This window comes from Salvelinus sp. IW2-2015, linkage group LG3 (assembly GCF_002910315.2).
Source record: "Salvelinus sp. IW2-2015 linkage group LG3, ASM291031v2, whole genome shotgun sequence".
In the NCBI taxonomy this organism is placed as follows: domain Eukaryota; kingdom Metazoa; phylum Chordata; class Actinopteri; order Salmoniformes; family Salmonidae; genus Salvelinus; species Salvelinus sp. IW2-2015.
In genome coordinates, this window is record NC_036840.1 from 17,231,824 (window position 1) to 17,257,564 (window position 25,741).

General features: G+C 42.8%; 1 protein-coding gene across 1 annotated transcript in view; it reads left to right on the forward strand.

Annotated features, from left to right (window-relative positions):
• LOC111956222 (sodium/potassium/calcium exchanger 2) overlaps positions 1–25,741 on the forward strand; it is a 163,062-nt gene that overhangs the window by 37,233 nt on the left and 100,088 nt on the right.

Consider the following 25,741-nt stretch of genomic DNA (forward strand, 5'->3'; position numbering starts at 1 on the left):
CGGAGTGAAAGAGTTGAATGAAAAAAAGTTGATTGAGGGAAAAACTAAAAATTAAAAAACCATAAAGTTGTCAGGTAGCAAAGTAAGGTTAGCAACAAAACGCACAGCAGCACGTAAACAAGTCTGCAAGTTGTGACCAGAAATGATCCGGAGTTGACAAATTGACAAAAAGCATTTAAGTTTCCTGTGAGAGCCAGGTCTGCCTACGACCCAAGTTCATATTTTCTTCAGTATGTGGAGTAAAAGTTGTCAAAAATATAAATAGTATATTAAAGTATAGAGCCACCATTTTGTTTTATTTTCTCAAAATTGCAAATTATAAAATTACTGTCACAACGTGCGTAGTAATTTAGGTAGCTATTCTGCCTGTTTCATAGAGAGTCATACGAGAGCACGGTAATTTCAGAAATTAGGAACTACATAAAAATGTTCTATGGCGGGTGCTTTCTAATATTCCATTTTGAATATGAGTTCCACGACCTACAAGACAGGTTCCACGACCTACAAGACAGGTCGGCATCACTCATCATAGGAGTGATGCAACCTGATATAAAACAATGGCCATGGCTTGGATTACCCAGCTGCTGGGGTTGCTGCTGGAGAAGGAGATCAAAGGGATGTGGATGTAGCATATGGCTCAATGCATCGCCTTCCTGAGACCTAGAAGTCATGTCGCCAGTCATGTTTAGGTGGAGTTGGGAACTGTGCTCGAGTTGTATATAATGAGCCTGTGATTATGCTAATTATAAATGCACTATTAACCAGTATTATCCCACCTGGTTACAGTAGTAATGTCACATTTTCAGCTTAGAAAACAGGAATATGCATAAAGTGTAGAAAGGCTGTTGTTAGTTGAATATTTTATTTTGCTACTGTAGGCACATGTACAGTAACACATCTATAGCAAGCCAACCCCACTCATTAGATCCAAGGGTTTGCTTGATTAAGAGGGGTTTCTATTTTGCACTCAATGGTCTATGAATAGGCAGCAGCACAAGTCAGTAATTGTTTTGACCCAAATGTCAAGGCTTGGCAACACTAGCCGTAGGGGTCATAGCTCAACAGGTTGAGAGTTAAAACTTTCAAGGTCATCTCTTTCAATTAATCCCCTTAATCTGATAGCTGTGCAGTTTAAGGGGACATGGTTGACTTTTGCCCCCGCAGAGGTCTGACTGTGGCTCATGGGGTCACCCACCATACACATTGTGGGTAAATGGCATCAAAAAAGGACATTTCACACATATCAGAGTACACATTCCAGATACTACCACTACCTCATACATTACTACTGACACAAGTGCACACACGTGATAGAATGTGGAACAGGCACTTGACCAAAGCATGATAATATCACAGTCCAAGGTCATTTTATGGCTAGCCTCATTGGCCTCATGGCAAGACATGTCAGTGGCTTACAAGCCAGCTGCACTATCTAGTTTGAGTGTTCCTGTGGAACTACAGTATAATTTCCTCCTATCTACCTTTCTCTCCTTGTCCTTCACTCCCATTGGTGAGGCAGCAGATGCAGAGACCACCTCGAGGCAATCACTGATCCACATCCTCCCCATTATTAGTATTCCAGGCCGACATTTTTAGAATGTGCCCCTACTCTACAAGTCAATCAATGCATGACCATCTTCTCTGCCAAGCATAGCGATGTGATATGTTGGCAAGTTCATAGTTTTAATTTTGGTCACTAGCCCATTACCCTAGTCCCTTGGTTTTCAGAGATATGGAATGACTAGATATGTGAAAGAAACATGGCAGAATGTTAATTCCACTTTACATTGCCCAATGTACCAATTAAATATTGGCAGCTTTACAAGACCATGTATTCCCATGTTTTCAAGGACTAGTCTTTGTGATTCTCAATGCCATATTTTTTATTGCTCACTTCTTACTTTTTACATTCCTTGCTGCATTTCTCACAACACCTGACTGACTATACATTTCATATGGACATTGCTTGGCGATACATTAACCACCCTCATATAAAAACATTGTGTGTAAATATCCCATAACTATAGTTTCTGCAAAACTAGAGACTAAAATAGTGAAAGTCGTAGCTTGTATTCAGGGTTTTAGTTGCAGTTGTTACAGTCATATTTGTAGAATGTCATACCTTGTCATGTTGTGGCATCCATCAATATTGTCAATAACAACTCTCTTTAAAAGAGTGTCTTTGTAAAAATAAAAAAGCCAACTTAACCAATTGCTTAATCAGTATTATTCTGTGAGTTGGTTGGACTTCAGAAGGACAAGAAATTGAGCTAATATGTGAACATTTGTTCACTTAACAAACTTTGCTCACAGTGAGCTGAATGTATAACAACTTGTTGAGTTGAATTACAAATTCATGTTTGTCTTTGGAAGGTCCAGCTATATGCCCAAATGTTGAGCAAATTCACAATCCTATTGCAGCTGGTTGCCTAATAATTGTATGTTGAATTTGAACAAGCTACAAATGTATGTTTGCTCAAAACCATACCAATCATTATCATGTTTTCCAGCATGCTCTTTTGCACATAGGTTTTCAGAATTGTTTGTCTAAATACCTGTGTTTTTTCCATGTACATTGATTGGTTGATTAATCTTATGCTGCACAAACATAAATACAATTTTTCTAAACTAATCCAATCTGTTAGTAGTTGGACTTGTTGCAACCGTTACTAGGATGGCTGTTCCAGTTTATATGATTTAGGTAGCTTCAATAATCAGTCTTCCCTACCCTGGCAATCATTCTCAATGTAGGTTGTGGGTGATTAAAAGTTCCAATTGTTGGATATCCTCACACTAGCTGGACAGGAATTGCACATCACTTTGCAAGCCAGCGTAATGTGAGTTGAAGGCCTGATGTGGCCTGAGTTTCAAACCCCTGCATTAGGGTGTAACTAGGACCTCAAAGAAAGGCCTTATGATGTTTGTATTGTCATAAAGAGTTAAATGTTACACTCAGAAATATGCAAACAAATACTGGTTCTGGTAGATTAGCTAGCACTTTGCTCATGATGGTTTTATGAAAGACAGAGAGTACCGTTTTGGCAAGTTGGTAAGCCTGACCTTTTTGTGTGAAGGTTGATATACCAAAAGTCTAAACAATACAGCACATACATTTTATGTCACAATGTTTATATTAAGACATGTTGGTGCATGATTTAAATTGACCGTGAAACTGGGCTTTACATGATGATGAAGGCTGGTAAAAGTAGCTGCATATGGATTGCACATATTACAGTAGGACATTTGATTTTGTCTTTATCAGATAACTTTGGTTCTAAAACAACATTAGGATTCATCTATTGATTTAAAATTTAAAATTATATTAAGTCCTACAATCTAGTTAGTTAGCTTAACTAGCTAGGTTAATTGAAATACTATGATTTTTTTTATATAAATGAAGCATTTCATATAGCATTTCTTCCAACAAGACATGGAAAACGATATGTCATATATAATTTGCAATATGTGGAAATCTTGATAAAATATAAAAATGACTACTCTCAAGTTAAAATATAGACAGGCCTGGAGAAAATCTGCAATCTGATTGGCTAAAATGCCCTTCAAAGCCTTTGGACCTCAAGGGATGCACGTTTTGGTTTTTGCTCTTGCACTACACAGCTGATTCAAATAATCATCAAGCTTTGAGTGTAGTGTTAGGGCAAAAACAAAATGTGCACCCCTTGGTGTCCCGAAACACTGCATTAAAAAGTAAAGGCAAGTTGAGTCGGTACAAAAAATCATTAGCGCATGTAGGGCAAGAAACATCAAAGCTTCTATGAATAAGATGGAAGGTACATAGGAAATAGGCAAAAAAGGGTGAAAAAATCTGTAGGATTCCGTGCCCATCCACAATATTAGATGGCTGTGTCCTCCATGTTTGATAAGCCGGTGTGCTGAGGCAGATGTTGGTGCAGAGATGGAAGGTGCAACCTCCAATGCATTACCAATCTATAAATAGAAGCACAGAGGCAATATCCACCATCAGGATGCACTTCAAAGATTAGTTACAAACAGGATTGTGTGCAAGCACAGAGCACTGCAGTTCCCTCCTGCAGATTTAAACATATGGGTACTGGTGTTGATGTTGTTTAAGTCCCACTTATATAAAGCTAATGCAAGGTATTCAGGAGATGCTAGTCAGTAATATTTTTGCTAAATCCAGTTGAATTCCCATCTTAGAAGTGTGTGTGTGTGTGTGTGTGTGTTGCTTAATGTTTATGTGCTTCCAGTGCTTAATTTGTTAATTGGGAGGGGCTGGAACAAAAAGTGAGCCCAAGAGGTGGGGTGCCCTGGGAGGCTCTGAGGTACTGGAACCACCTTTACAATCACCTTTTATAATAACTCATTGCATGCATTATCATCGCTTTTGTGTACTGGCATAGAGCAGTAGAGTAGAGGCGCTTGCAGAAGTTGCACACATGGGGAAATTATTTTTGTAACCTAGGTTCTGGGAAAAATGTGGCCTTTATAAACGCATTTCATGCAATTCTACATCATGCTAGATGACTGGAGACTTTAGCAGAATCTTTTTTTTAATACTTCACAAATGTTTTAAATTAAACTACTTTGACACTGAGATCAATAAGAACAACCTTGTCTTGAATCCATCAATAACCTAGGGCTAGGTGTGTGGAGACACACATATTGTATAATATGAGAAGGAAATGCTATTCCTAAAAAAGCTTTCCGTTTTCACTGACTCACCCAATGGTGTGGAGTTCACTCATCGCCAATGGCCGATACGCTCGTGCCAAAAGCTTCTCTCTCTCTTGTTTTACTTTGCAAAACAATATTGTTCGCTCAATAGGCCTATTTGGAAGTTGATAACTTGGTAGCCTACAGACAGATTAGTCTTTCCAACCTGTGTTTTCCTGCGATTGTACACTGAACAAAAATATAAATGCAACATGTAAAGTGTTGGTCCCATGAGCTGAAATAAAAGATCCCAGAAATGTTCCATACGCACAAAAAGCGTATTTCTCTCAAATGTTTTGCACAAATTTGTTTACATCCCTGTTAGTGAGAATTTCTCCTTTACCAAGATAATCCATCCACCTGACAGGTGTGGCATATCAAGAAGGTGATTAAACAGCATGATCATTACACAGGTGCACCTTGTGCTGAGCACAATGCAATGTCACTCTAAAATATAAATTTGTCAAACAACACAATGCCACAGATGTCTCAAGTTTTGAGGGAGCGTGCAATTGGCATGCTGACTGCACGAATGTCCACCAGAGCTGTTGCGAGAGATTTCTCTACCATAAGCTGCCTCCGTCATTTTAGAGAATTTGGCAGTACATCCAACCGGACTCAGTCATGTGAAATCCATAGATTAGGGCCTAATTTATTTATTTCAAGTGACTGATTTCCTTATATGAACAGTAACTCAGTAAATAAAATCTTAGAAATTGTTGCATGTTGCCTTTATTTTTATTCAGTACATTTGAAATATTGTGAAATACCTATTTTGGATGCATGCTGTTCACTGACAGATTTGCTGCACGTTCCCAACTGTAGGCATGCCTTGTGATTGGGATAGACACAATCCACAGCTAGGCAATTTTCTAAAATAAGCTATTGATTTCTTAAATACACTGTTGATATGCTAAATTATAGGCCTACTTCTATTGTAGTATTCAGAATTATTTAATTTATTTCTGAACAGACAGCAGTAATTCTATAACTTGCGCAAATGTATTTCAATTTATCAGGGGTGCTGCAGCATTTATAAGGAAACAAATGATGAAGTGCAATGCTCGAGAGATGAGAGTTGCAGGCTCATGGCTATCAGAGCAGAGAAAGAGATCATAAATTGAATCTCATTCTAGTTCTGTGAGAGATACAGGTTTGCTTCTCTCTCTCACTACAGCAATAGCCACGCATTGGTCTATATTCAGTAGGCTACAATGTTGTGCAAACCATTAACCCGGGCAGGCCATACACAAACCAATTATTGCAATATCAGTCACGTTTTCACATTAGATTTTTTAGGGGGAAGCCAGGAGAATTACAGAGTAGTCAACTTGAATTAACTCTGATTGCTTTATTAGAATTTTTACATTGCGATAATTAGTCGTGCCACGAGAGGTACCAGATCCTGGCAAATGGGTTCCAGCAAAACAGTCCAAAACTGAGAGGTGCCGGATTCTGTTACAGCAGGATCTGGCTAAAATGTATATGTCAACATGGCTTATCTTTGGAGTAATTTGTTGTCATAGTCACCTCCTCGACGTCGTGGAAAACTTTTTAGATCGCGACGCAACGCAATTCATGAATAGAAATACTTTTTAAAAGTGTCTCGCACCTGGCGAGGTTATATCTTGACGTCTAATAGTGGATTTGGTCTGCCTGATTCTCTTGTGTCAGACAATGTGACAACCTTCACCTGTGACTTGTTTCAAGAATTCATGCAGAGAAACGGGATTCGCCATGTTCGCAGCTCTCCGTTTCTGCCGGCCTCGAATGGATTAGCGGAGTGGACTGTGCAGACACTGAAAGAGGGGCTCAAGAACACTGTAACATATAAATAACTCCTTTAGAAGTGCACGTTAAACATGACTTTATCTCACAGGTCCTAGAAGTCTGAGGGCATACAAAGTTAGAATTTCCTTATGGTGCTACAAAAGGTACAAGATCTACATGGGAAGCATCCTGACCACATCGATTTAACCAATATCTTTGATAGATTTCTCGTTCATAGGTGAAGAAAAAAAAGAAGCAGAATTATAAGAGGAGTCTGATGATAATGTGCCAGTATTTATTGACAATAGACTTGATGCCATTACGGCTATCATTGAAAGTAAGTATATAGTTTACAGAAAACTATTTATTCTGTTTTTGTTGGGATTTTATTAAGTAACTTGCTTCTGTTCAAGCTTTAAACTTGTTTTTGAGCTTATTGGGGTATCCTCTCAAGCGAAAACGCTCAAGGAGAGAATTTGATTTTCTATCGTGTCCTTTCTCTGTGTCACAGATGTGATGCAGTCTATGAAATTGGCTTACTGGTAAACCTCTTTTTATGGGGAGATGGGGATAACTATCAGCTGTCAATATAGTATTTTTATCTGTAGGTTTTTTGTAGACTGTAGTACTTAGTGATTGTCCCTTTAACAAGTACATCTAAGAAATGTATAGAGTTGATGTTATTTTCCTTTGTGAAGGAAATTGATTGTACTCAAGAGTTAATGTAGTTTAGAAATTAATTTAATTTTGTAACCCGTCCAGCAGGCCCACGCCACAATGCCCCCTTAGTTGGAATATTGTGCCCCCTCAGTTTTTTATCGGCCTATTTGGAAGTTGATAACTTGGTAGCCTACAGACAGATTAGTCTTTCCAACCTGTGTTTTCCTGCGATTGTACACTGAACAAAAATATAAATGCAACATGTAAAGTGTTGGTCCCATGAGCTGAAATAAAAGATCCCAGAAATGTTCCATACGCACAAAAAGCTTATTTCTCTCAAATGTTTTGCACAAATTTGTTTACATCCCTGTTAGTGAGAATTTCTCCTTTACCAAGATAATCCAATACAATCTAGGAATGCACAGGGAGCAGAGATTTCAACACTTGTGATTTCTGCACAGCTTGCAAGAAATCATATGTGTCATCGATTGTGTAATTTCTTGCTGTCAACAACCTTCCTCTCAGGGGAACTTTGGATGCAAGACGGGAGGGGGGCGGTGGACTATTCCTGGCTATGTTAGATTATACGCTCAGGAAAGACAAGGAACTTGCTAGTGCTTTTAGCACAATACCCTGCAATGCCACAAACACATCTCATGACATCCAGAACAAAATAATTGGACTCATGAGTGAGGTAGTCACAGAGGACATTGTGAAGGAAGTAGGTGATTCATGGTACACACTTAAATGGTATGGGACTAAAGACCTAACCGGGTGCGAGAATGTTTCAATTGTACTCTGTAACGTGGGCAAAAACAACCGTGTTTGTGAGCAGCTACTGTTAATGGCAACGAGTAAAGAATGTGATGCTTTATCGCTATCGCTGACTAACTTGGTCCTGTCAGAGCTAACACATTTTGGCCTTAGCACTGAGAAGATTCTCAGTCAATGTTATGATGGGGCCAGTGTGATGTCTGGTAAACATGGGGGAATGCAAAAGGTAGTGCAGGACAAGCTAAATCGGGAAGTGCCGTATGTGCATTGCTTTAACCACCAGCTGCATTTAGTCATAGTGCACGCTATGTCCTCTGAGTGTGCATTGGATTACTTTTTTAATGTATGTAATTCCCTTTACAAGTTTCTCAGGAAACCAACTGTGGCTGCGCAATATACGGGATAGAAACTGAAACGGCTGCTTGAGCAGCGATGGACTGGTCATCTGGCCACGTTGAGTGTCATTATAAAATATAACAAGTTACTTCAGGCTGAAGCAACTGATATGTACACTGGCATCCGAGGTGTCCGCAGTGCCCACAATTGCGTGGAAAAACTGCGACATGACAGTAAGTATGATGAGTTATGGGAGAAATACAAGCACACGGACACCCCCGCTCCAAGTAAACGGAAAAGAGTAGTGAGTAGTAATCTGAAAGAATATGTGGTCGAAACAACAATGGGCCAGCAAGAAGAGGATAATGAGAGGGAGTGCAAAAGACTGTTTTTCAGCAATCTGGATAGATGCTGTACTGGGAGAAATTTAACGAACGAAACAACCAACTTGTTGAGGCCCAGTGTCCCTTGCACCCAGATAATGAAACCTTTATGGGTGTGGAAAAGGTGAAACCACTGCTAGACTTAATTTCAGGGGACTTTGTGGAAGCTGAGTTTACTGTTGCACGCCAGTTTCTTCAGACTGAAATCGCCCGATCTGGAGAAGGAAAATGGACAAAGGCAGATCATTGTGGATAGATACTCCGGGCCTCTAACAGCAATGCCTACTGTGATGATGGCATTGAAGCTGGGATTAACATTGGAGCATCCACAGCAACTTGCGAGAACTATTTTTCAACATTGAAAAACTTATTCAGTGAGCACAGACGAAGCATGTTGCACAGGAGGAAACACAGCTGATTCAACTGGCATTTGAGAGGGATCTTGCAAGCAAATTATGTGGGGAGTGGAACGAGAGACTGCTGAGGAGGTTCAACACAGCATCAAGGCGCCTGCAACTCTTTTGAATCTTGGTAACAACAGGCAGCCTGGCTGGGCTTGTATTATTACAGTGTGCAGTGTGATGGCGATTGCATCGTCTGTGGACCTGTTGTGGCGGTATGCAAACTGAAGTGGGTCTAGGGTGGCCGGTAAGGTGGAGGTGATATGATCCTTGACTAGTCTCTCAAAGCACTACATGATGAGTGCTTTGGGGCGGTAGTCATTTAGTTCAGTTATCGTTGCCTTCTTTGGTACAGGAACAATGGTGGCCATCTTGAAGCATGTGGGGACAGCAGACTGGGATAGGGAGCGATTGAATATGTCCATAACACACCAGCCAGCTGGTCTGCCAATTGCTCTGAGGACTTGGCTAGGGATGCCGTCTTTGCCAGCAGCCTTGCGAGGGTTCCCGCTCCTCCGCTCTCTCCACTGGCTTCCAGTTGAAGCTCGCATCCGCTACAAGACCATGGTGCTTGCCTACGGAGCTGTGAGGGGAACGGCACCTCCGTACCTTCAGGCTCTGATCAGGCCCTACACCCAAACAAGGGCACTGCGTTCATCCACCTCTGGCCTGCTCGCCTCCCTACCTCTGAGGACTCAGCCCAGTCAAAACTGTTCGCTGCTCTGGCACCCCAATGGTGGAACAAACTCCCTCACGACAGCCAGGTCAGCGGCACCTTCCGGAGACACCTGAAACCCCACCTCTTTAAGGAATACCTAGGATAGGATAAAGTAATCCTTCTAACCTCCCCCCCTTAAAAGAGTTAGATGCACTATTGTAAAGTGGTTGTTCCACTGGATATCATAAGGTGAATGCACCAATTTGTAAGTCGCTCTGGATAAGAGCGTCTGCTAAATGACTTAAATGTAAATGTAATGGTTAACACATTTAAATGTTTTACTCACATTGGCTGCAGTGAAGGAGAGCCCGCAGGTTTTGGTAGCCGACCGTGTCGGTGGCACTGTATTGTCCTCAAAGCGAGCAAAAAAGTTGTTTAGTTTGTCTGGGAGCAAGACATCGTGGTCCACGACGGGGCTGGTTTTCTTTTTGTAGTCCATGATTGACTGTAGACCCTGCCACATACCTCTCGTGTCTGAGCTGTTGAATTGCAACTCTACTTTGTCTCTATACTGACGCTTAGCTTGTTTGATTGCCTTGCGGAGGGAATAGCTACACTGTTTGTATTCGGTGATGTTTCCGGTCGCCTTGCCCTGATTAAAAGCAGTGGTTTGCGCTTTCAGTTTTGCACGAATGCTGCCATCAATCCACGGTTTCTGGTTGGGGAAGGTTTTAATTGTCACTGTGGGTACAACATCACCGATGCACTTACTAATAAACTAGCTCACCGAATCAGCGTATTCATCAATGTTATTGTCCGACGCTATGCGGAACATATCCCAGTCCACGTGATTGAAGCAATCTTGAAGCGTGGAATCCGATTGGTCGGACCAGCGTTGAACAGACCTGAGCATGGGCGTTTCCTGTTTTAGTTTCTGTCTATAGGCTGGGAGCAACAAAATTAAGTCGTGGTCAGATTTTCCGAAAGGAGGGCGGGGGAGGGCTTTGTATGCGTCACGGAAGTTAGAGTAACAATGATCCAGAGTTTTGCCAGCCCGGGTCGCGCGTTCGATATGCTGATAAAATTTAGGGAGCCTTGTTTTCAGATTAGCCTTGTTAAAATCCCCAGCTACAATAAATGCAGTCTCAGGATATGTGGTTTCCTGTTCACATAGAGTCCAATGAAGTTCTTTCAGGGCCGTCGATGTGTCTGCTTGGGGGGGATATACACGACTGTGATTATAATCGAAGAGAATTCTCTTGGTAGATAATGCGGTCGGCATTTGATTGTAAGGAATTCTAGGTCTTTTGAACAAAAGGACTTAAGTTCCTGTATGTTGTTATGATCACACCACGTCTCGTTAATCATAAATTTATTCGGATCCTTATTAGATGTTGCCGAAGCAGAAGCTATTCTTCCTGGGGTCCACAAAAAACACAAAACATGACAAGTACTGTAACAAAACATTGATAGACAAGGACAGAGTCCTAGAGGACTGTCCACATATTTCAAGTCTGCGTTGAAGCAATGACTTATCAATGACCCAAGACGGGCTCAGTTAATCCCTACCATTGTGACAATGAGTCTTCATAATGCTGCATCACATGTACATTATCCTAGGGGCGTTGGCAGACACAATGTAAGTAACTTAATTTATGTCCCACTAATTGACCTGAATATCTCTGTTGATCCTACAGCTATTGTATACAGTAATCATGAGCCTATGAACCAGAGTTACACTGTTAACACTAGGTGTGCCCTAGTAGGAAGACCACTTTGTGCAGCTCACCCTGCACTATCAGCTCCAATATAAATAACATGAGCAAGTCTACTTCTGATAAGCTTCCCAGTAATTCATTAAAAATAATCAAGCAACCCAGAAAAGTGCTAAAAATATTTCATATTAACATATGCAGCCTGAGAAGGTCCATGAAGTTAATAACAGCTTGTAACAGATGACATTCATATTCTGACTACCGAAAAGACAGAAATTCTAACGGGGCGGTGTTGCGGTCTATATAAAGAACCACATTCACCTAAATCCAATTATTGCTATAGACCACCAAGTGCTAACAGTCAGTATCTGGATAATATGTGTGAAATGCTTGATAATGTATATGATATCAACAGATAAGTATATTTTCTGGGTGATTTAAATATCGACTTCCTCTCATCAAGCTGCCCTCTCAAGAAAAAACTTCAAAGTGTAATCAGTGCCTGCAAACTGTTTCAGGTTGTTAGTCAACCTACTAGGGTATTTACAAACAGCACAGGAATGAAATCATCAATATGCATTGATCACATCTTTGCTAATGCTGCAGACATTTCCTTTAAAGCAGTATCCAAATCCATAGGATATAGTGATCACAATATAATAGCCATATCTAGGAAAACCAAAGTTTCAAAGACTGGGCCTAATATAGTGTTTAAGAGGTCATACAATAAGTGTTGTAGTGATTCATATGCTCGGAAGCCAGGGTAGCATCCAAAAAACTCTCATCGGCTCCAGAGTCAATGAGGACCCGGAGAGATTTAGACTGGCTACCCCACAACAGAAAGGCAGGAACAGGGGTGCGAGCAAGGGAAGCAGGAAAGTTCTCCATATGTCCCACCAGAATTCTCGCTCCTACCAGTGAGCCTGATCTCTTTTAAGGACAAGAGGACACAAAATGACCAAGAGTCCTTCAATACAGACGCCTCTTCGTGTTGATCCTGTATTGCCGTTCCGCTGGCGATAACCCAGCTCTACCTATTTGCATATGCTCGGGAAGCGGCGACTCAGCGACTCTCGGGGCAGGTTGGGAAGCCTCGGGTTCTCTCAGCAACGGGATCGTCGGGGACTTCTGGAATGACTCAGAGGTACCGTGGAATCCCTGGGCATGGGAACGAATTTGAATTTCCTCTCCCTCCGTTGTTCCCGTAGTCGCCCATCAATGCGGATGGTCAAAGCGATGAGGGAATTGAGATCCATAGGTAACTCCCGAGCAGCAAGCTCGTCCTTGACCTCCTCCGAGACATCATGCAGGAACATATTGAACAGTGCTTCCTGGTTTCAAGCGCTCTCTGCTGCCAACGTGCGGAAATCCACTGCATGGTCAGCCACACTACAGGAGTCCTGCCAAAGCTTCCGGGCAGCTTCTCTCCTGGAGAACGGGGCGAAAAAAAACTTCTGCACCTCTTCCACGAACCTCTCCAGACTAACGCATATGGCCGGCTGCTGTTCCCATACAGCAGTAGCCCAGGTGAGAGCCCTCCTGGACATCAACGTGATGAGATAGGCTACCTTGGAGCGATCTGAGAGAAGGAGGAGGGCTGAAGCACGAAAATGAGGTCATACTGAGCTAGAAATGCCCGACAGGTGCTCGACTCTCAATTGAAGCGTTGGTGGGGGGGTACACGGGGCTCCCGAGAAGGTGGAGTGGCCGATGAGACGGCGCTGCTAGCAGCTGAGGAGCTGTGGGGTTACCACCGTGGTAGGCTGCCTCCCAGACAACCACAGAATTGCTCTAGCAAACTGTTCAATGGCCGGTCATGGCGTTCAGGCAACGTTTAGACCACCTCTATAAGGCCACGAAGCAGTTCCTCGTGCCTCCCGATGGCGGCTCCTTGGGAGGAGATGGCGTCGCGCAGCTGGCCCGGGTCTGCTGGGTCAGTCATGGCCAGTTCGTACTATCAGGAATCAAGGTGAGACCCAAGTGCAGACCGTGTGCAGTAACAATGTTTAATGTAACACCAGGGGCAGGCCAACGGCAGGTCAAGGCAGGCATGCTCAGGGTCAGGGTAATTCAGTAATCCAGAGATGGGACAAAGGTACAGGACGGCAGGCAGGCTCAGGTTCTGGGGCGGGCAGGGTAGTCAGGCAGGAGGGTACAAGGTCAGGACAGGCAAGGGTCAAAAACCAGGAGGACGAGAAAAAAAGAGGCAGGGAAAAAGAAAGGAGCTGACAGGACAAATGCTGGTAAGCTTGACAAACAAGATGAACTGGCAACAGACAGACAGAAAACACAGGTATAAATACCCAGGTGGTAATGGGGAAGATGGGCAACACCTGGAGGGGGGTGGAGACAAGCACAAAGACAGGTGAAACAGATCAAGGCATGACACCATTAAGAAAATGACTGTAAAAACTGTTAATCCCCTTGGATTGATGAGGAATTGAAAAATTGTATGGTTGAGAGGGATGAGGAAAAAGGTATGGCAAATAAGTATGGCAGCCCAACTGATTGGCAAACGTACTGCAAATTAGGAAATCACATGACTAAGCTAAATAAAAAGTAACTACACTATGAAACAAAGATAAATTATATAAAGAATGATAGTAAAAAGCTTTGGAGCACCTTAAATTGTCACGTCAAAGTAACAAAAGTTTATTACTAGAACAGAAGCAGGCAAAACCAAATCACAAAATCCAGTGTGAAGTGACAAGGTACAGAACGGCAGGCAGGCTCAGGGTCAGGGGAGGCAGAATGGTCAAAACCGGGAAAAATAGGAACTAGAAACAGACACGAGCAATGGAAAACGCTGGTAGGCTTGATGAACAAAACGAACTGGCAACAGTCAAACAGAGAACACAGGTATAAATACACTGGGGATAATGGGGAAGGTGGTCGACACCTGGAGGGGGGTGAAGACAAGCACAAAGACAGGTGAAACAGATCAGGGTGTGACATAAATGACATTTTGGGGGAAAAAGCCTACTCGGCTCCATCATTCATTGAATCAGATGGCTCATTTATCACAAAACCCACTGATATTGCCAACTACTTTAATTACTTTTTCATTGGCAAGATAAGCAAACTTAGGGATGACATGCCAGCAACAAACAGTGACACTATACATCCAAGTATATCTGACCAAATTATGAAAGACAATAATTATACTTTTGAATTCCTTAAAGTCAGTGTGGAAGAGGTGAAAAAAGTATTGTTGTCTATCAACAATGACAAGCCAGCAGAGTCTGAAAATCTAGATGGAAAATTACTGAGGATAATAAGAGACAATATTGCCACTCCTATTTGCCACATCTTCAATTTAAGCCCACTAGAAAGTGTGTGCACTCAGGTCATTCCACTACCCAATAATAGTAAAGCCCCTTTTACTGGCCCAAATAAGCGACACAATACTATTTCACAGTAAACAAATTGACAACAGACTTTCAGCACGCATATAGGGAAGGACACTTACACAAATGACTGATGATTGGCTGAGAGAAATGTATGATAATGATTGTGGGGGCTGATAATGATTGTGGGGGCTGTTGTTAGACTTCAGTGCAGTTTTTGACATTATCGATCATAGTCTACTGCTAGAAAAACATATGTGTTCTGGCTATACACCCCCTGCGATAATGTGGATAAAGAGTTACTTGTCTAACAGAACACAGAGGGTGTTCTTTAATGGAAGCCTCTCAAATTTAATCCAGGTAGAATCAGGAATTCCCCAGGGTAGCTGTTTAGGCAAAAACCCACCGTCGCTGGACCAGTCAGGACTGGCAAAAAGTGCTCTTCACTGACGAGTCCCGGTTTTGTCACACCAGTTGTGATGGTCGGATTCGCGTTTATCGTCGAAGGAATGAGTGTTACACCGAGGCCTGACCTCTGGAGTGGGATTGATTTGGAGGTGGAGGGTCCGTCATGGTCTGGGGCGGTGTGTCACAGCATCATCGGACTGAGCTTGTTGTCATTGCAGGCAATCTCAACGCTGTGCATTACAGGGAAGACATCCTCCTCCCTCATGTGGTACCCTTCCTGCATGCTCACCCTGACATGACCCTCCAGCATGACAATGCCACCAGCCATACTGCTCGTTCTGTGCATGATTTCCTGCAAGACAGGAATGTCAGTGTTCTGCCATGGCCAGCGAAGAGCCCGGATCTCAATCCCATTGAGCACGTCTGGGACCTGTTGTATCGGCGGGTGAGGGCTAGGGCCATTCCCCCAGAAATGTCCGGGAACTTGCAGGTCTCTTGGTGGAAGAGTGGGGTAACATCTCACAGCAAGAACTGGCAAATCTGGTGCAGTCCATGAGGAGGAGATAAACTGCAGTACTTAATGCAGCTGGTGGCCACACCAGATACTGACTGTTACTTTTGATTTAGACCCCCCCCCTTTTGTTCAAGGACACATTATTCCATTTCTGTTAGTCACATGTCTGTGGAACTTGTTCAGTTTATGTCTCAGTTGTTGAAACTTATGTTCATACATATATTAATATATTTACACATGTTAAGTTTGCTGAAAATAAACGCAGTTGACAGTGAGAGGACGTTTCTTTTTTTGCTGAGTTTACATCTTGTAATGAATAATGTGGAAATTGAGCAAGTTGAGGTGACTAAACTGCTTGGAGTAACCCTGGATTGTAAACTGTCATGGTCAAAACATATTGATACAACAGTAGCTAAGATGGGGAGAAGTATGTCCATAAAAAAGTGCTGCTCTGCCTTCTTAACAACACTATCAACAAGGCTGGTCCTACAGGCCCTGGTTTTGTCACACCTATACTACTGTTCAGTAGTGTGGTCAGGTGCCACAAAGAGGGACTTAGGACAATTGCAGTTGGCTCAGAACAGGGCAGCATGGCTGGCCCTTAAAAGTGCATGGAGAGCTAACGTTGATGACATGCATGTCAATCTCTCATGTCTCAAAGTGGAGGAGAGATTGACTTCATCATTACTTGTTTTTGTAAGAGGTGTTGACAAGCTGAATGTACCAATCTGTCTGTTTAAAATACTAGCACACAGCTCGGACACCCATGCATACCCCACAAGACATGACACCGGAGGTCTCTTCACAGTCCCCAAGTCCAGAACAGACTATGGGAGGCGCACAGTACTGCATAGAGCCATGACTACATGGAACTCTATTCCACATCAGGTAACTGATGCAAGCAGTAGATTCAGATTTTTAAAAAGCAGGTAAAGATACACCTTATGGAACAGAGGGGACTCTGAAGAGACATGCAAAAGTACAGAAACATGCATGCTCACAAATTGTGATATTGTTGTATGGTGGTATTGAACATTTTGTGTTGTGGATATGTGGTGGTGTAGGGATGTTATATGATGTATTGTTTTATCTTTAGCTCATTCAGTACAAACATAGTTCACTGTTTTGTCTTTTGTTTTATATGGAATGTGGGTGCTTTGGTGTGTTTGGACCCTAGGAAGAGTAGCTACTGTCTTGGCAGCTAATAGGGATCCCTAATAAATGCAAATACAAAAAAATACAACGATTTACAAGCAACACAAAAAAAAGCACCTTAGACAGCAGCACCTGCCCCATTGGGAAAGGTATTTTACTGCCTATACAATTTCCCTCCATGCAAGAGTTGATCTGTTTAAATGCTACATGGTCCTTATTAAGGCAATGCGAGGACTGTTTAAACAGTTCAAACCATTTGGCCCGTAAGGCAACCATAAGGATGGTCTGCCGGACTCCAGGCTCTTGCAGAGAAGAAAATCTGAATAGGTCCAGACTGTGAGCCGCTTCTCTCCCTTTGATGCTTAATGAGCATGTGTTCTGAAGTGGCCTTTTCAATTGATTTGACCATTGTTTGTCCCACTGTTGTTTTAGGCCCTGAGGACTGAGGTGTGCAGATGGTTTTGAATATCTTTGAAACATTTGTCTCGCTTTKAGGATATTGTTAGATACTTCGATAATCGTAAAAATGGTTCACAGTATAATTTCAATAGCATTGTATCAACGCCTTGAAATGATACGTTTAGCTGTTTGCAGGTCTAGCAATAACTAGACTAGAGAAATCCTGGATTGCAGCCAGTTCTCCTTCATAAACAATTTATAATGCTCTATTCAATTCTGTGTCTACACAATAATTTAGCTTTAATTGTGCAGGTGTTCTGGTTGTCATGGTATCACAATGTATATCCAAACACAGGACCAGGCTGATACAGATGCCTATTTGAGCACCTCATCTCAGAATAGCCTCAAAATGTTTAATCTTCATCAGGTCTAAGACACAAGACGATACAATGCAATACAGAGGGGCAATTCTCTCTTTGATAATTTTATTTAGAATGAAATGGGCCCCTCCCATGTCAAATAGGTCATAACATCCATCCATCCCTATTTGGTTGCACTTGCCTCTTGGACACATGTAAAGCAATTCTGCTGGCCTTGGTACTTTTTCAAGCTTCAACGTCACACGTGGCAAGGATACTCAAGGTGAAGAACTGAGACAAATGAGAAACTGGAAGCTCAATCGATACTGGCTATTTTGAAAGCTAATGTAGCCACTGTAAAAGCATCGCTTGAAGGGCACTGGTATCCTCAGTGTTCATCCCGAGGGGATTTTGTGCTGTAATGTAGAGGTCTGAGCAGGACTGATTTCTTCATCCCGCTCCCGTCTGCACTAGCAGCTGGTCCCAAACGCAACCGCAGTTCCACAATGTTATTTTAGGCGTATGTGACGCAGCTCACTTGCCAGCTATGGTCCCAGCAATTTTGCGCCCTAGGGGCAACAAAACAATGTGTTACAAAAAAAGTTTATCACGTGTCCCGTTATATTATGTTATCTGTATTACTGGGCTATATGCAAAATGTGGTTTGAAGAAAGCAGTTGGAGAGACTTGCACTTTCTCTTGAGCTATTTTTATAGGAGTGGGAAGATTTTCAGACGGAGAAATATTGGTGATCAATACTTATTTCTAGGCAATGTAGTAAACTATAGCCTAATCATATTTATTGACTGGTTGGTTCGAGCCTTGAATGCTGATTGGCTGAAAGCCGTGGTATATCAGACCATATACCACGGGTATGACAAAACTGCTGCTCTATTTATTTTGGTAACCAGTTTATAAAAGCAATAAGCCACCTTGGGTGTTTGTGGTACATTGCCAATATACCATTGTTAAGGGCTGCTTCCAGGCCCTCCGTGTTGCGTCGTGCACAGAACAGCCCTTAGCCGTGGTATATTGGGCATATACCACACCCCCTCGGGCTTATTGCTTAATTAGGAAGTACATTTCTTTGGAAAGATAACTGCCCCGTGCTTTTCCATCCAAGCATAGGCTATAGCCTACTCTATTTATTTGAGACCACACGCACTTGATCTCACATGTATGGCTACTTGAAGCAGCAAAAATGATTACAGCGACACTTGCTACATTTTGCATATAGAATTTTGCCCATCTTTTAGGAGGACGATTTGCAGGCAGAAACAAATAAATGGGTAATCAATACTTATTGAAAATGAAAAGGCACAATGCTTGCTCACTATAGTAGCCTAACCTATGCGCGTTGTGCCTTTTCTTTTTCACTGATGATAAAAATGTTGATTGCACCTCGACTCACGTTGGTTGAGCGCCCTCCACTTCTTTCCATTATCAATATTTATTTACAGACACTTGTAAACTACAGTCTAAACATATTTAGGTTAATTTCATATTTAAGTTAAATGCCACGGGATTCTCCGCCCATGTAGGCAGCCAACTCTATTTCAATGAGACCACACATAGGCGCACTTGAACTCGCACGCCCAACTAGGAGAGGAGGGGTAGGCTACTAAAGTTTAAGCAGCGAATTCCTTGTGTGAATAATGTCCAAAATCCGTACTTTTAGTACAATAGGTAGGCTAACACATACAAAGCAGAAAGATGACCGTTTCTAAATAATCTGCAGGACAACAAAAATATTTTCATCCCAAAGTTGTCTGTCTGACCACCCGCTCCCGCCTGCAGCATGAAACATCCTGACCCCGCCGCAATGATCTCTGCGGGGCGCGGGCATCCTTCTATTGTAATGTTGTACAATAGAAGCAGCACCAACCGACTGCTGTGAGAGAGGGTTAGCGTTTCAGTTTATGTTACACATAATACACTAAATCTTAGGAGAACTACTGTGGTCACTCTTGTTTTCTTCTCTCCCATTGACTTTGTTTATGTATTGAAATCACTGTCATTCCCATGTAGCTCAACCTCTTTTGAAGTTGTTGTAGTATTAGCCGCAGCAACAGTGGTAATAGTAGTAGTAGTTGTAGTACTAATAAGTGTTACTATCCCTCAGGGGGAAGTAGGTTTTGCAGCAGAATTTATTGCCTGTGAGCTTGGTAATATTGTAATAATGCAGTTGATACCGATCAATAAATATGTTTGCTTTATGCATGCATTTGTGAAAATGACACAGCATTATTTCTCCACTTGCCTCCCACCAACAAGAGCAGCCTGTTTCAGGGAGAGCAATTTTGGCTCAGTTTTGTTGGGCATGTGGAACATTGCCTTGTGGGAAATCAATGATTTGGCAGCTCCTGTAATTAGTTCTGCTTGTTAGAAAAATGAAGGGGTACTAATTTGCAAGTGGCTGGCTTCTTGACTTGTTGTTCCTTCCCCCCCTCCTTCCTTGAAGATCATTATTATTATCTTCTCTAGGTAAATCTAAGAAGCCGTATGGCAGAGGCGAAAAACAGCTCAGTTTTGCTGCTCAACAAATTAATGTCGAATCGGTGCATCTAGACAGAGAGTTCTCAAAGGGGTGACTGACAGCCTGTGACATACTGCCGCACTGTACGCACGTACTGGTCAACTTCTGCTGGCTATTCACTACAGCATCTTGGATTAGAAATCAGGCCTTCCATCTTCGTATTGGAAAGAGAGCTAGCCCATGACAGCTGGTAAGACTATGATACGTGATCGTCTGCCAATTTTAGAGAACCAAAAGCTTGATTTGATAGCAACCACAAGCAGACTGTGTATACAGTTGAAGTCATTTAAATACATTTAAACTAAGTTTTTCACAATTCCTGACATTTAATCCGAGTAAAAATTCCCTGTTTTAGGTCAGTTAGGATAAACACTTTATTTTAAGAATGTGTAATGTCAGAATAATATAGAGAATGATTTATTTCAGATTTTATTTATTTCATCACATTCCCAGTGGGTCAGAAGTTTACATACTCTCAATTAGTATTTGGTAGCATTGCCTTTAAATTGTTTAAATTGGGTCAAACGTTTCGGGTAGCCTTCCACAAGCTTCCCACAATAAGTTGGATGAATTCTGGCCCATTCCTCCTGACAGATCTGGTGTAACTGAGTCAGGTTTGTAAGCCTCCTTGCTCGCTCACGCTTTTTCAGTTCTTTTTTTAGTTATACCCTCAAATTCTCTATAGGATTGAGGTCAGGGCTTTGTGATGGCCACTCCAATACCTTGACTTTGATTTCCTTAAGCCATTTTTCCACAACTTTGGAAGTATGCTTGGGGTCATTGTCCATTTGGAAGACCTATTTGGTACCAATCTTTAACTTCCTGACTGATGTCTTAATATGTTGCTTCAACATATCCATATAATTTTCTTTCCTCATGATGCCATCTATTTTGTGAAGTGCACCAGTCCTTCCTGCAGCAAAGCACCCCCACAACATGATGCTGCCACCCCGTGCTTCACGGTTGGGATGGTGTCCCTCGGCTTGCAAGCCTCCCCCTTTTTCCTCCAAACATAACGATGGTCATTATGGCCAAACAGTTTTTTTTGTTTCATCAGACCAGAGGTGCAGTTGCAAACCGTAGTCTGGCTTTTTTATGCCGGTTTGGAGCAGTAACTTCTTCCTTGCTGAGCAGCCTTTCAGGTTAGGTCGATATAGGACTTCTTTAACTGTGGATATAGATACTTTTGTCCTAGTTTCCTCCAGCATCTTCACAAGGTCCTTTGCTGTTGTTCTGGGATTGATTTGCACTTTTCGCACCAAAGTACGTTCATCTCTAGGAGACAGAACACGTCTCCTTCCTGAGCGGTATGACAGCTGCGTGGTCCCATGGTGTTTATACTTGCGTACTATTGTTTTGTACAGATGAACGTGGTACCTTCAGGCATTTGGAAATTGCTTTCAAGGATGAACCAGACTTGTGGAGGTCTACATTCTTTTTCTGAGGTCTTGGCTGATTTCTTGATTTTCCCATGATGTCAAGCAAAGAGGCACTGAGTTTGAAGGTAGCCTGAAATACATCACAGGTACACCTCCAATTGACTCAAATGATGTCAATTAGCCTATCAGAAGCTTCTAAAGCCATGACATAATTTTCTGGAATTTTCCAAGCTGTTTAAAGACACAGTCAACATAGTGTATGTAAACTTCTGACCCACTGGAATTGTGATACAGCGAATTATAGGTGAAATAATCTGTCTGTAAACAATTGTTGGAAAAATTACTTGTGTCATGCAAAAAGCAGATGTCCTAACCGACTTGCCAAAACTATAGTTTGTTAACAAGAAATTTGTGTAGGGGTTGAAAACCTAAGTGTATGTAAGCAGATTTACCTAATAACGTAGAGATCAACGGGACCTCTAGATTTAGCCATCCCTGTGATCGCGTTTGTTGACTCGTACTGTATGTCTAATTTGACAATGAAGTGAAGTACGGCGAAAGTTTGATCGATCTACGAGATGTGGACCTTTCCACTCACAGCCCCGGTCATCTTGTATACGGTTGAAAATGGCAGGTTTTGTCATTTAAAGTTGCCTACAGTGCCTTCGGAAAGTATTCAGATCCCTTGACTTTTTCCACATTTTGTTACGTTACAGACTTAAACTAAAATTTATTAAAACCTTAATGACAACGCAAAAACAGGTTTAGAAATGTTTGCAAAACTATTTTAAAAAACTGAAACCTTATTTACATAAGTATTGAGACCCTTTGGTATGAGACAAAGAAAATGAGCTCAGGTGCATCTTGTTTTTATTGATCATCCTTGAGATGTTTCTACAACTTGATTGGAGTCTACCTGTGGTCAATTCAATTGATTGGACATGATTTTTTGGAAAGGCACACACCTGTCTTTATAAGTTCCCACAGTTGACAGTGTATGTCAGAGCAAAAACCAAGCCATGAGGTCGAAGGAATTGTCCATAGAGCTCCGAGACAGGATTGTGTCGAGGCACAGATCTGGGGAAGGGTACCAAAAAATGTCTGCAGTATTGTAGGTCCCCAGGAACACAGTGGCCTCCATCATTCTTAAATGGAAGAATTTTGGAACCACCAAGACTCTTCCTAGAGCTGGGCGCCCGGCCAAATTGAGCAATCCGGGCAGAAGGGACTTGGTCAGGAAGGTGACCAAGAACCCGATGGTCACTATGACAGAGCTCCAGAGTTCATCTGTTCATCTGATTGGTGGAGTGCTGCAGACAACCATCTCTGCAGCACTCCACCAATCAGGCCTTTATGGTGGAGAGGCCAGACAGAAGCCACTCCTCAGTAAAAGGCACATGACAGCGCTCTTGGAGTTTGCCAAAAGGCACCTAAAGACTCACAGACCATTAGAAACAAGATTCTCTGGTCTAATTAAACCAAGATTAAACTGTTTGCCAAGCATCACATCTGGAGGAAACCTGGCACCATCCCTACGGTGAAGCATGGTGGTAGCAGCATCATGCTGTTGGGATGTTTTTCAGCAGCAGGGACTGTAATTTCTGATTGATAAAATGACAATATTTCTGTGTTTTAGAATTAGTTGCTTATTAGGCTATATATCGATGTGTTAGAATACAGCTGTTAACATAACAAAATGTGAAAAAAGTCAAGGGGTCTGAATACTTTCCGAAGGCACTGTTCTAATTTAAGGGTTTCTTTCTTTTTTAAATGTTCTACATTGTAGAATAATAGTGAAGATATCAAAACTATGAAATAAGACATATGGAATTATGTAGTAACCAAAAACCAAAACCAAAATATATTTAATATATTAGATTCTTCAAAGTACCCACCCTTTGCCCTGATGACAGCTTTGCACACTCTTGGCATTCTCTCAACCAGCTTCATGGAATAATGTTTTTCCCTTGAATAAGTAGCTGTGTCCAAACTTTTGACTGGTACTGTATATCTTCACCTAATCTATGCAAACTGGTATTGTTTCTAAAGATTTTAAAATTGCCAAAGTTATCCGCCTCTATAAATCTGGGGATCCAATATCTTTTACAAATTATCGCCCAATATCTGTACTATGTTTTCTAAAATCATAGAAATATTGGTGTATAATGTTGAAACATTTAAATCAACACTGTATTCTATATGAGCACCAATATTGTTTTCGTAAAAACTACTCCACGACATGGCTCTTTTGCAACTTGTGGAGGAAATTGTCACGATCGTCTTCGTGAGAGAGGACCAAGGCGCAGCATGTGCAAAATACATCTCTTTATTTTGGAAGAGAGAAAAAACACGAAACGAACACTATACACAAACTAACAAAACAACAAACGACCGTGAAGCTAAATAACGTAAGTGCACAGACAGGTTGTTAAAATTGCCAAAGTTATCCGCCTCTATAAATCTGGGGATCCAATATCTTTTACAAATTATCGCCCAAATCTGTACTATGTTTTCTAAAATCAAGAAATATTGGTGTATAATGTTGAAACATTAAATCAACACTGTATTCTATATGAGCACCAATATTGTTTTCGTAAAAACTACTCCACGACATGGCTCTTTTGCAACTTGTGGAGGAAATTGTCACGATCGTCTTCGTGAGAGAGGACCAAGGCGCAGCATGTGCAAAATACACTCTCTTATTTTGGAAGAGAGAAAAAACACGAAACGAACACTATACACAAACTAACAAAAAACACAACGACCGTGAAGCTAAATAACGTAAGTGCACAGACAAGCAACGAACGTTCAACATAGACAATTACCCACAACCAGCTAAAGCCTATGGCTACCTAAATATGGCTCCCAATCAGAGACAACAATAAACCAGCTGTCTCTAATTGAGAACCAATTCAGGCAACCATAGACTTTCCTAGACACCTACACTGAACACTAAACCATCTACTCTACTTAACCCCCTAAACCATACAACACCCTAGATAATACAAAAACACATACTACACCATGTCACACCCTGACCTAACTAAAATAATAATGAAAACAAAGATAACTAAGGCCAGGTGTGACATAACCCCCCTTAAGGTGCGAACTCGCGACGCACCAGCATAAAGTCTAGGGGAGGGTCTGGGTGGGCGTCTGTCCACGGTGGCGGCTCTGGTACTGGTCGTGGTCCCACCCACCATAGTCACTACCCGCTTTCGTAGCCTCCTCCAAATGACCACCCTCCAACTTAACCCCACTGGATTAAGGGGCAGCACCGGACTAAGTGGCAGCACCGGACTAAGGGGCAGCACCGGACTAAGGGGCAGCACCAGGATACGGGGAAGCACCAGGATACGGGGCAGCACCAGGATACGGGGCAGCTCCGGACTGAGGGACGGCAGCTCCGGACTGAGGGACAGCACCGGACTGGCTGGCGGATCCTGGCTGGACGGCTCCGGCGGATCCTGGCTGGGCTGCTCATTGCTGCGCTGACGGATCTGGCTGCTCATGGCTGGCTGACGGACTGGCTGCTCATGGCTGGCTGACGGATATGGGCTGCTCATGGCTGGCTGACGGATATGGCTGCTCAGGCATGGCTGACGGATATGGCTGCTGCATGGGCTGACGGATATGGTCTGCTCATGGCTGGCTGACGGATCTGGCTGCTCATGGCTGGCTGACGGATCTGGTGCTCATGCGCAATGGCGGAAGGCTCTGACTGATCCTGTCTGGCGGAAGGCTCTGGCTGCTCCTGTCTGGCGGAAGGCTCTGGCTGCTCCTGTCTTGGCGGAAGGCTGCTGCTTGCTCCTTGTCTGGCGGAAGGCTGGCTGCGGGTCCTGTCTGGCGGAAGGCTCTGGCTGCTCCTGTCTGGCGGAAGCTCGGCTCTCCTGTCTGGCGGAAGGCTCTGGTCTCCTGTCTGGCGGAAGGCTCTGAAGGCTCATGGCAGACGGGGCGCTTTGAAGACTCATGGCAGATGCACAGTTCAGACGGCGTTGGGCAGACGCGGCAGTTCAGGCGCCGTTGGGCAAGAACGGGCAGTTCAGGCGCCGTTGGCAGACGGGCAGTTCAGGCGCCGTGGCAGACGGGCAGTTCAGGCGCCGTTGGGCAGACGGGCAGTTCAGGCGCCGTTGGGCAGACGGGCAGTTCAGGCGCCGTTGGGCAGAACGGGCACGTTCAGGGCGCCGTTGGCGCAGCCGGCAAGTCAGGCGCCGTTGGGCAGAGCGGCAGTTCAGGCGACGTGGGCAACGCG